Genomic DNA, 13,002 nt, shown 5'->3' on the forward strand with positions numbered 1-13,002 from the left:
TTTTGCTTTTGCTTTTGCTTTTGCTTTTGCTTTTGCTTTTGCTTTTGCTTTTGCTTTTGCTTTTGCTTTTGCTTTTGCTTTTGCTTTTGCTTTTGCTTTTGCTTTTGCTTTTGCTTTTGCTTTTGCTTTTGCTTTTGCTTTTGCTTTTGCTTTTGCTTTTGCTTTTGCTTTTGCTTTTGCTTTTGCTTTTGCTTTTGCTTTTGCTTTTGCTTTTGCTTTTGCTTTTGCTTTTGCTTTTGCTTTTGCTTTTGCTTTTGCTTTTGCTTTTGCTTTTGCTTTTGCTTTTGCTTTTGCTTTTGCTTTTGCTTTTGCTTTTGCTTTTGCTTTTGCTTTTGCTTTTGCTTTTGCTTTTGCTTTTGCTTTTGCTTTTGCTTTTGCTTTTGCTTTTGCTTTTGCTTTTGCTTTTGCTTTTGCTTTTGCTTTTGCTTTTGCTTTTGCTTTTGCTTTTGCTTTTGCTTTTGCTTTTGCTTTTGCTTTTGCTTTTGCTTTTGCTTTTGCTTTTGCTTTTGCTTTTGCTTTTGCTTTTGCTTTTGCTTTTGCTTTTGCTTTTGCTTTTGCTTTTGCTTTTGCTTTTGCTTTTGCTTTTGCTTTTGCTTTTGCTTTTGCTTTTGCTTTTGCTTTTGCTTTTGCTTTTGCTTTTGCTTTTGCTTTTGCTTTTGCTTTTGCTTTTGCTTTTGCTTTTGCTTTTGCTTTTGCTTTTGCTTTTGCTTTTGCTTTTGCTTTTGCTTTTGCTTTTGCTTTTGCTTTTGCTTTTGCTTTTGCTTTTGCTTTTGCTTTTGCTTTTGCTTTTGCTTTTGCTTTTGCTTTTGCTTTTGCTTTTGCTTTTGCTTTTGCTTTTGCTTTTGCTTTTGCTTTTGCTTTTGCTTTTGCTTTTGCTTTTGCTTTTGCTTTTGCTTTTGCTTTTGCTTTTGCTTTTGCTTTTGCTGTACAGCTCACAAATAAAGTCATCAACTTGATGACATCAAATCAATCAATCCATACGATTTTGGTTAAATAACACGAGATCAGATATCACTTTTTGTCTTTACAATACACCTGCCAATCATGGTTATTTGTCACACAAACCCCAAACTGCGTGGACAGCAAAATCTTTGCGGATATACCATCGACAGTTATCCAACAAACGAACAAAAAGCAAAAACAGAAGAAAAACTTCGAAAAGTCAACTCCCCCCTCTAACGTAATAAGTACACCTTAAGTAATCTCCCAAAACTGGTCCACTTTGGGGTGGGGGCACGGGAACGCCACTCTTCGGCGGTGGCGGTTGCTGTTATGATCGTTTGTGCGCTCCGAAATTATAGATAATTAACAAATATGATTTTTTCCCCCTAACTGTTTCTCGAAATCGCGGAACAAAAACCGAAATCCGCGCCGCCCAGCAGCGTTTGTCAACCTGTAATTTATCTGGTCTGCTCTTTTTTGTGTGTGTGTGTTGCTTCCCCAACGAATCGGCGGGTCGTCACCGACATTAATCCGTCACCCAGGGGAGTGTTGCTTCAGCTTAAGGGGCTACCTTATTTTTATTTGTTTTCCAGTTTTTTGCCAATTGGTATTCGAAGACTCTAAACATAATAATGTTTTTAATAGTAAAATTAATTCTTATTTTTTATTTTGCAAACAAATTTCTCATCTTTTAAAGTCAAGCAAAACAATGTAAAAGGTCCGAAGCCGAAGTGTAAACAAAGAGCCTATCCTGCTCACGTCAGTTGATGTTTACATTAGGAACGAGCAGGATAGACTCTTTGTTTACATTTCGGCTTCGGCCCTATTACAGTCGACTCTCTGGTTGTCAATATCCAAGGGACCGTCGAGGAAGAGAATCATCAGTTTACAGAACGATGCAAAATGAAGACTCGATCGAAAATATTTTTTCTTGATACCCAGCTATGAGAGAGAATCATGGCAACGTCCATCAAACAAAAACAAACTAATGTCAAACACCCTTCAAAGCTTCGTTTCGCTAAGAAAAATGTCTATGCAAGCCATGAGAAAGTGAAATAATTGACAACCGGAAGAGATTTTTAAAGCAAACAGAATCCAAGGGACCGTCGAGGAAGAGATCCTTCAAGCAAGGGGAAATATCGAGGAATGAAGATAATTGAAGTATGCAGATTAAAGGGACTGAAGAATTCATCGATAGATGGAGAATTATTGATATCGAGAAGATCGACAGCCAGAGAGTTGACTGTACAATGTTTTGCTAGAAGTATAACAGAGTTAAGGCTAGCCCCTTAACCCTCCAAAAAAACTGACAACCCATTGAGAGACACCATCCACTTGGACAACGAACCCGGGTCGTGCCAGTTGTGGGCTTGATTTCGGTCATGACTCGAGTGCGCCATTTGGCTATGATACCGAGCAACTACCGGAGAAAGGTAGCAGCACCAAATTATTACTTTTTTTTTCGTTGGTCTCATAATCTCTTTTTCCCGACATTGACAGCCGGTGCTGAGCTGGGGGCATTACGTAATCGGGAAACACCTTACCCTCATCCATTCCTAGCATGAAGTGTTCCAGTTTTTGATAAATCGTTATGATTGTTCCATCTTTCATCGTTTACTTTTTTGACATTCTTGAAAACTTGCTGATTACTTTCAATTTACGAGTGGATTTATTTAGCGCAGTACCGCCTTTAAAAAGCGTTAAATTCTCACCAAATTTATTTAAATTTTCTCGTCACTCGGTCATCTGCCCAACCGAAAATGCAGATCAAAGTTCAAACCAAAATATTCACCACCCCCTCACACACACATACACACACGCTGCACAAATCGTTTAAAATCGCTGAAATTTTCAGACACCTGTTGAAAAGCCCTCCCACCATAAATTCCGCCCCCTCCCCACGAAACTACACTCAAAATTTAATGCAATCCAAACTATGCAAAGTGACCTTCCGCTCCTCGCCACTCACCACCACTCTTGACGCTCTTTCGAAAAGTTCAACCGCGACGAAATGATTTATGAATATTGTGGTTCTCATTAAAAAGATCCAATTTAAATCCAACGGTGGCGACTTCAAAAATTAAGGCCCATTTTCTCAGCGAGTTCGAGCCCACTTTTTTCTTTCTCCTTTCTGTTATCTTGCTTTGTTTCCCCTTTCATCATTTGTCACGATTGTTTCCTTTCTTTGCTTCTTTCTTTCCTCTTTTTGGTTGTTTGTTGGGAGTTTTTTTTCTCCTGGTTTTTAAATGGACTGGACTCACACCCGCTGACGCAAGGTCGAAAGCGAAAGTGGCAAAATAACCATCACATGGGGGCGCGGATGACAAATTAATCCACCTGATGCTGTTATAAAATGATTTTATGGTGTGCAAAGATATTACAAAACTTGTATTGAAAATATCAATTTTCGTCGAAACGGAAATTTTAACCTATTTGTGATACATTTTGGAAGTTTTTGTTTTTGTCTCTTTGTTTTTTTATTCTTTTTTTCAGCAGGTGTTTGCTGAAGTTGCAAGAATTGTATTTTTTCAGTATTCGGCAAGTAATTCGGTAATTGATGAATTATAAAGTATTTTCAATTCAATTCAATTTATGTTTTTATTAGAATTTAGCAGTTCTATTCCATGATGTTACATTTGCAATTCAGAGATTTGAAGAACCTTTCAACTGAGATCAAAAGTTAATGATAGTTGTTTTAGAACATCTAAACAAATTCTTCTACAGTTATGCTGTAATGGTTGAGAAATCACAGTTTTCCCTTAGGATGTGCATAAAACCCCCTTTCCTAATAAAAATTTTGAAAAGAAAAACTTAGAAAAATATTTGCACCGGCCTTAGTGTCAAATCTCCAAACAGTATTGATTTTTTTTTTTACTTTTTGTGCTGAAAACATAACCTTCTTAGCACTCTAATGGATGCTGAAAAATACTTTCAAGTCCGTTTCCGCATTGTAGAATGACAGGAAAAAATTATAGTTATACCTACTACAGTATTTCAAAAGTATTTTTAACTGAGCAGTTGTCTACGATATTGGTATTTTTTTTTCAATTTTAATTTTTGTATTTTTAAATCCGGCTGAAACTAAATTGGTGCCTTCAGTATGCCTAAAGAAGCCATTTTGCATCATCAGTTGGTCCATTTAATTTTCCATACAAATTTGGCAGCTGTCCATACAAAAATGATATGTGAAAATTCAAAAATTTGTATCTTTTGAAGGAATTTTTTGATCGATTTAGTGTCTTGGGTAAAGTTGTAGGCATGGATACGAACTACACTGAAAAAAATAATACACGGTATAAACAATTTGGTGATTTTTAATTTAACTTTTTGTCACTTAAACTTGATTTGAAAAAAAGCACTATTTTTTTATTTTCAGATATGTTTTTGAGGACATCAAATGCCAACTTTTCAGAAATTTACAGAATGGACAAAAAATCGTAGACCTAGGTAGTTATGTTTTTTTTAATCAATATAGATTTTTCAAAAAACCAAAATATTGGTCGAATTTGCAATCAAAAAGTACTTTAGTGAAGTTTTGATAAAGTGCACGGTTTGAAAGTTAAATCCATTTCAGGTAACTTTTTTTCAAAATAGTCGCAGTTATTCAATTTTTAAAATTAGTGCCCATGATTGCCCATTATTGAAAAAATTAATTGAAAAGCTGAGAAAATTCTCTATATTTTGCTTTATCGAACTTTGTTGATCCGACCCTAAGTTGCTTAGATATTGCCATGCAAAGGTTTAAAAACAGGAAAATTGATGTTTTCTAAGTCTCACCCAAACAACCCACCATTTTTTAAAGTCGATATCTTAGCAACTTATGGTCCAATTCATAGTGGTAAATTGTGAAACATTCGTGAAATTTTCTGATCTTTTCGAAAACAATATTTTCAAAAAATTAAAATCAAGAATAACATTTCAAAAGGACGTAATATTGAAATTTTGGCTCTTTTGAATTGTTAGTCTTGATTTTTTTTTTGAAAATATTGTTTTCGAAAAGATCGGAAAATTTCACGAATGTTTCATATTTTAACATTTTAAATCGGACCATAAGTTGTTGAGATATCTACATTAGATAATGGTGGGTTGTTTGGTGAGACTTAGAAAACATCAGTTTTCCTGTTTTTAAACTTTTGCAAAGTTTATGTTTATTGTAACCGTTATATCGATAATTCTGAGATTTTTTTTTCCAAAAACTTCAAAATTTCAATGAAAAATGACATACGATCAACTTAAAACGAATTTAAATTGCATTTTCGTGCGTAAAAATCAATTATAGCATGATTCAACCATTTTGATGATTCAAAATCAAACTAAAGATTGTAAGACAACTGTTCTTGTTAATAATACATTTTAAAAGTTCTTGTTACAATGAAATCTTTAACTTTATTATTACAGCAGACGTGTCGCAAGATGGCACACAAACGGCGAAATACCGTTTTTTATACACTCAAATTTTCATAATTTGATCAAAATATGCGATATTTTGTAATTTTGCAATATGGGTATCAAACGATGCAACATTTTTTCATTTTTATTTTTTTTTGACTTACTCAAATTTTCACATAGTCCAATTTTTTAAGAGATCTTTTTTTCATAAATGATTTAGTTTTTTCGCAAAAATTTCTTAAAAATTTAAGTATTTCTTGAAAATTTAAGTATTTCTTGAAAATTTAAGTTAAAAATGCAAATGAAAATGTAAAAATATGGTTAAATAACACCGGCCTACACAAATTTACCAAAATGACTGCGCAGGGGAAGCATGATGGTTGGTGTCCCCAAAAACACGTGCACCTTGATTTTTTCAGAAATATTTAGACAGGGCCGAATAGTTTTTTTCTTCAAAGTTTGTATGGAGAATAAGGGCGGTTCGTCGCTGTTGCATACAAGCAAACATTTCATGCAATTTGCGAGAGTAGTGAACAGCAGTAATAAATTTATTTGGTATCGAAATTTTACAACATTTTGATCAAATTTAAGATAATATTTTTTCGTGCAGGTCTACGCCAGAGATATCGGTGGCAAAACAGTGTATCAGCCAATAACAGAATTCCACCCCAAATGTGACACCGCTTGAAAGCTGAGGCCCGTGGTGGTTCACTAATCCGAGGAATGCTCGAAAGTGACACTCCGAAAACTGCGTCGCACCTCTCCGATTGCCGCCAGATTGGGAGGTTTAATTAAACGGAAAACCGGTTCAGCCACCGAACAGCGGCTTCTTTCACCCGCGAATTTTTGTAAGTTATATTTCTTTTGTGGAAACTTTTACTTTTGCGTGATCAAAAAAAAGGTGTCCGCGTGAAATGAGCAGCAAATTAAAAGTGCACGGTTCATTGCTTGCTTGAAACGCTTTATTACTAAAACTATGACTGCACCACTAAATTTGATGAGTTTATTAGTCTTTTGCAAGAGTTTTTAATATTCTTGATTTATTTTTGTTCATATTTTTTACTTTAAAAAAAAAACAAGCATAATTTCAGGTCAACGCCATCAATAATATTCTGCTGAGCAGCAATCAAATTGATGCAATAAAGCTTTCGCCGGCTTTATATTTACCTCCGAGAGGGCCAACATTACAACAAACGGTAAGGCACATTCTCACCACCGCTGCCGAAATGTTGAAATTTTTATTACATCGAAAACATAACTGTGGCATTAATTTCATGCCATGCAAATGGAGGAAAATTCGGAAAATGAAAATCCATGTATCACAGCGTGTGCGCCAGTAAGCATCCCTTTTGGCATGGGGATCGTAAATCAAGCTTATATCCAGGTAAAATTGAATACACTTTCATCACCCACTCTGATTTTCCAGCCCACCACCCACTTGCTTCTCGCAAAATTACGAGCAAAATGCATTTTTACTTCAGTTTATTTTTTTTTTCTCTCTCGTGGAATCCAATAGATTTTCGCGCTGCCAACTGCCAACTTATTCGCTTTGCACTTTTCGAACTGGCCTTTGTGTGTGTGTGTGTGTTTGTGCTTTTGGCGGCATAAATTAATTTATTTCATTAAAAATGTATTTTTATGCTGCAGCGAGTGAAATAAATGGCATGATGAATTATTCGATTTTACAGTCGCAGGCCTCCTTCGGTCGGCATCGCGACCGCCGGGTCAACCTTCAATATTGTGCCCTCACCCTGCTCGTCCACCTGTGCGATGGCCGATGGCAACGATTACAGGTATCAAAATGTGTGGTTATTGTTAGTGGGGGAGAGTTTGATCCAAAAAAAAATATCCTTTTTGTTTTGGTCATATTTTCATCCCGAGCAGACGGAAATAACTTGGGAATAACATTTTTTGACATTTGAAAATACTTGGCCAATAACATGTTATGTTATTTATATCAAGATTTGTTATTCGTCGTTATGATTTATTTGTAATTGGATTCCCGGGCAGACAGTTATAACAAAATTCATGCCATTTCAATAACAAATGCTGTTAAAATAACAAAAAGTGTTATGGAATTTTCCTGCAAAATCTATTTTTGCATAAGAGTTTAATAACAGTTCATGTTATCATAACAAGATTTTTTATTGGTCTGATATTGGTTAAGAGCCAAAACAACTTTGGAATAAAATTTTTAGTTATGGAAGAATACCTCCAACTGTCATTGGGATGATCGGATTAGTTGTTAAAATAACAAAAAATAATAACAAAGATTTGTTATAAGAATAACTAAAAATGTTATTAGTCTGTTATCACAATAACGATCCAATACCAAAAAATCATAACGACGAATAAAAAATCTTGTTACAAATATCATATCATTGGCCTAGTATTTTCAAATATCAAAAAAATGATATTCCCAAGTTATTTCCGTCTGCTCGAGTTGTTATTGTTATAACAGACTCATAACATTTTTAATTACTTTCGAACAAATCATTGTTATTATTTTTTGTTATTCCAACAACTAATCCGATTATCCTAATAACAGTAGCAGGCATTCTGTCATAACAAAAAAAAAAATATTCCAGAGTTGTTTTGGATTTCAATCAATATCAGACCAATAACAAATTTTGTTATAATAACCTAAACTATTATTAAACCCTTATGCAAACATGGATTTTTCAAGAAGAATTCATATTCAAGTTTTTCAAGTATCTCAAATATTTTTAAAGTTTTTCAAGCTTATTATGTTTTTCAAGTTTTTCAAGTTTCTCATGTTTTTCGTGTTTTTCATTTTTTTTATGTTTGTCATGTATTCAAGTTTTTCAAGTTATTAAAGTTTTTTAAGTTTTCTACAAGTTTTTCAAATTTTTCACGTGTTTATTTTTTTTTATTATTAATTTTTTTCAAGTTTCTCGTGTTTCTCATATTTTAGTTTTTTTTCATGTTTTTCATGTTTTTCATGTTTTTCATGTTTTTCATGTGTTTCATGTTTTTCATGTTTTTCATGTTTTTCATGTTTTTCAAGTTTTTCAAGTTTTTCAAGTTTTTCAAGTTTTTCAAGTTTTTCAAGTTTTTCAAGTTTTTCAAGTTTTTCAAGTTTTTCAAGTTTTTCAAGTTTTTCAAGTTTTTCAAGTTTTTCAAGTTTTTCAAGTTTTTCAAGTTTTTCAAGTTTTTCAAGTTTTTCAAGTTATTCAAGTTTTTCAAGTTTTTCAAGTTTTTCAAGTTTTTCAAGTTTTTCAAGTTTTTCAAGTTTTTCAAGTTTTTCAAGTTTTTCAAGTTTTTCAAGTTTTTCAAGTTTTTCAAGTTTTTCAAGTTTTCAAGTTTTTCAAGTTTTTCAAGTTTTTCAAGTTTTTCAAGTTTTTCAAGTTTTTCAAGTTTTTCAAGTTTTTCAAGTTTTTCAAGTTTTTCAAGTTTTTCAAGTTTTTCAAGTTTTTCAAGTTTTTCAAGTTTTTCAAGTTTTTAAAGTTTTTCAAGTTTTTCAAGTTTTTCAAGTTTTTCAAGTTTTTCAAGTTTTTCAAGTTTTTCAAGTTGTTCAAGTAGTTCAAGTTGTTCAAGTTTTTCAAGTTTTTCATGTTTTTCAAGTTTTTTTATGTTTTTTCATGTTTTTCATGTTTTTCAAGTTTTTCAAGTTTTTCAAGTTTTTCAAGTTTTTCAAGTTTTTCAAGTTTTCAAGTTTTTCAAGTTTTTCAAGTTTTTCAAGTTTTTCAAGTTTTTCAAGTTTTTCAAGTTTTTCAAGTTTTTCAAGTTTTTCAAGTTTTTCAAGTTATTAAAGTTTTTGAAGTTTTCTACAAGTTTTTCAAATTTTTCAAGTTTTTCAAGTTTTTTAATTTTTTTAAGTTTTTCAAGTTTTCCAAGTTTTCCAAGTTTTTCAAGTTTTTCAAGTTTTTCAAGTTTTTCAAGTTTTTCAAGTTTTTCAAGTTTTTCAAGTTTTTCAAGTTTTTCAAGTTTTTCAAGTTTTTCAAGTTTTTCAAGTTTTTCAAGTTTTTCAAGTTTTTCAAGTTTTTCAAGTTTTTCAAGTTTTTCAAGTTTTTCAAGTTTTTCAAGTTTTTCAAGTTTTTCAAGTTTTTCAAGTTTTTCAAGTTTTTCAAGTTTTTCAAGTTTTTCAAGTTTTTCAAGTTTTTCAAGTTTTTCAAGTTATTAAAGTTTTTGAAGTTTTCTACAAGTTTTTCAATTTTTTCAAGTTTTTCTAGTTTTTCAATTTTTTTAAGTTTTTCATATTTTTCAAGTTTCTCGTGTTTCTCATGTTTTCGATTTTTTGTGTTTTTCATGCTTTTCTTGTTTTTCATGTTTTCAAGTTTTTCAAGTTTTTCAAGTTTTTCAAGTTTTCAAGTTGTTCAAGTAGTTCAAGTTGTTCAAGTTTATCAAGTTTTTCAAGTTTTTCAAGTTTTTCAAGTTTTTCAAGTTTTTCAAGTTTTTCAAGTTTTTCAAGTTTTTCAAGTTTTTCAAGTTTTTCAAGTTTTTCAAGTTATTAAAGTTTTTGAAGTTTTCTACAAGTTTTTCAAATTTTTCAAGTTTTTCTAGTTTTTAATTTTTTTTAAGTTTTTCATATTTTTCAAGTTTCTCGTGTTTCTCATGTTTTCGATTTTTTGTGTTTTTCATGCTTTTCTTGTTTTTCATGTTTTCAAGTTTTTCAAGTTTTTCAAGTTTTTCAAGTTTTTCAAGTTGTTCAAGTAGTTCAAGTTGTTCAAGTTTATCAAGTTTTTCAAGTTTTTCAAGTTTTTCAAGTTTTTCAAGTTTTTCAAGTTTTTCAAGTTTTTCAAGTTTTTCAAGTTTTTCAAGTTTTTCAAGTTTTTCAAGTTTTTCAAGTTTTTCAAGTTTTTCAAGTTTTTCAAGTTTTTCAAGTTTTTCAAGTTTTTCAAGTTGTTCAAGTAGTTCAAGTTGTTCAAGTTTTTCAAGTTTTTCATGTTTTTCAAGTTTTTTATGTTTTTTCATGTTTTTCATGTTTTTCATGTTTTTCATGTTTTTCAAGTTTTTCAAGTTTTTCAAGTTTTTCAAGTTTTTCAAGTTTTCAAGTTTTTCAAGTTTTCCAAGTTTTTCAAGTTTTTCAAGTTTTTCAAGTTTTTCAAGTTTTTCAAGTTTTTCAAGTTATTAAAGTTTTTGAAGTTTTCTACAAGTTTTTCAAATTTCTCAAGTTTTTCAAGTTTTTCAATTTTTTTAAGTTTTTCAAGTTTTTCAAGTTTTTCAAGTTTTTCAAGTTATTCAAGTTTTTCAAGTTTTTCAAGTTTTTCAAGTTTTTCAAGTTTTTCAAGTTTTTCAAGTTTTTCAAGTTTTTCAAGTTTTTCAAGTTTTTCAAGTTTTTCGAGTTTTTCAAGTTTTTCAAGTTTTTCAAGTTTTTCAAGTTTTTCAAGTTTTTCAAGTTTTTCAAGTTTTTCAAGTTTTTCAAGTTTTTCAAGTTTTTCAAGTTTTTCAAGTTTTTCAAGTTTTTCAAGTTTTTCAAGTTTTTCAAGTTTTTAAAGTTTTTCAAGTTTTTCATGTTTTTCAAGTTTTTCAAGTTTTTCAAGTTTTTTAAGTTTTTCAAATTTGTTCAAGTTTTTTATGTTTTTCAAGTTTCTCGTGTTTCTCATGTTTTCGTTTTTTTGTGTTTTTCATGTTTTCCAAGTTGTCCAAGTTGTCCAATTTTTTAAAATTTTTCAAGTTTTCAAGTTTTTCAAGTTTTTCATGTTTTTCAAGTTTTTCAAATTTTCAAGTTATTCAAGTTTTTTTAAGATTTTCAATTTTTTCAAGTTTTTAAAGTTTAAGTATTTCAGGTATTTTAAGTATTTTAAGTAGTTTAGAGTTTTACATATTTTACCCACAAAGCCCCACCTCTTCAATGTTAGTTGGAAAAATCAGGGGACAAAAACAATATTTTCTTAGAAACTTCAAATAATCAATAAAAATAGATTTTTTTCCCCGGTTTTATCGAACCAGTTTATAAATATTAATGTTTGTTGTCTTAACTTAGGCAAAAGTCAAGAAATATATAATTTTATAAATATTGTCAAAGTGTTTTTTTCATATTGGAATATTTGAAGTATTTCATGTTCATTTAGTAGTATAATTTTTTTCAATGTTGTTGTAATTTTTAATTATTTATTTATTTATTTTTTAAATAACCTGAACTAGCAAAGAACCCTAGCAAGGATAAAACTTAAACCAAGTCAAAATCGTTGACCGAGTATCTGAAAACAACAGAATAATTTTTTTTTAAATCATTAATAAAATGAATTATGGGTAGTTTTACAAATACATTGAAAATGTTTTTCCACAAATCTATGATTTTTTAAAAGTATTTTTAGCTTAACAAATAAAGGTTGAAAATGAACTCATTTTCTAGATCATTAAGCAAACAATCAAAAATAAGATTTTGTGAGTGTATAAAAACGATGGTTATTAGAGTTTTCAGTATTTTTTAAAATTTATAAATATCATCTTATATCAAACTCCCCCCTCCCACCAGTCCAATTGTTAAATATTTGATAAACCCATACGGGGCACATTATTCACACCCTCGCCGACCACCCGCACCTTAACCACCACACGTGGACCACGGCCGGTGGACCATCACCAGAACGGCCACAACACAGCTGATGGTGGCCAGAGAAAAAAAAAACGCGCAAGGCCGCGCGAAGCAAAAATTAAAAATGTGAGATTTGAGCGAATTTCGCGACCGTTTTGGAGCCAATTCAAACTTTAATGAGGCTTTGCAAAAGTTCGTGGTGGTGAAGTGGGAAGGATGGAGGGTAGAACATTAATTCAATTTCCGATTATTGCGTAACGAGTTGGTGGTAGAGGGGGAAGAACGGTGGTGGAGGTGCAAACTGAGCAAATAATGTTTCAATGGCAATTAAAATGACGTTTGATGTTGTAATCCCATTGTGCAGGTGATTTGTGGGGGGTGGGACTTGACTTCGGCCGAAACAACAACGCGAGGTTACAGTTTCCACGCTGATGGGAATTTTCAATGCTTTGAAATTGATTGGTTTGGTAAAGGAAACATTTGAGCCGATAAATGCGAGTTGAAGGGAATAACAGTTTTGATAATAACATTATCGCATTTCAAATTGAAACAGATTGCAAAGGAATCGTTTTACAATTATTTTCGAATGCATTTGGGTAATTATTCAAATCGGATTGTTTGAATTGCGATCCCTGCAGTGACATTGAAACCCAAACTCAGACCAATTTAAGCTATTCCGAAAACTAATTTTAAAATTCAAACTCCACTTTACCGGAAATCTTTTTTACTTTTTTATTCACCTTTTCTCTCGTTACATCGCGTTGATTTACGGGTACCCACGTGGCAAACTTCTTTGGAAAAACCCCCACCAGATAAAGGTGGTTTTCCAGAATTCAATTAGAATGCAGATGGGTTTCGGTTCCACGAAATCGCCTTAATCGAAAGTGCCAGAGCCATCTCTCGGTATAAAACCAGCAAACAGATTACCAAACAAAAAAAAAACTATTGCACTAATCACCGCTTTCCACGCGCCGGTGGTCCCAAAACTGGCCCAGAGGAGTACCTAATGTCCAACTCACCCCCTCCTCATCCCCCGCCGTCCAAAAGAAGATATGGGCCGGACAGGTGCCCGGACCACATTCACGTTGGTGTCCTTGTATTTTGGGGCGGAGGCCGCCGCCGTAAAGCGGAAACTTTTTTCAATTAAAACTTTATCATTAATTTCACGT

The sequence above is a fragment of the Culex pipiens genome, chromosome 3, assembly GCF_016801865.2.
Source record: "Culex pipiens pallens isolate TS chromosome 3, TS_CPP_V2, whole genome shotgun sequence".
Classification (NCBI taxonomy): Eukaryota; Metazoa; Arthropoda; class Insecta; order Diptera; family Culicidae; genus Culex; species Culex pipiens.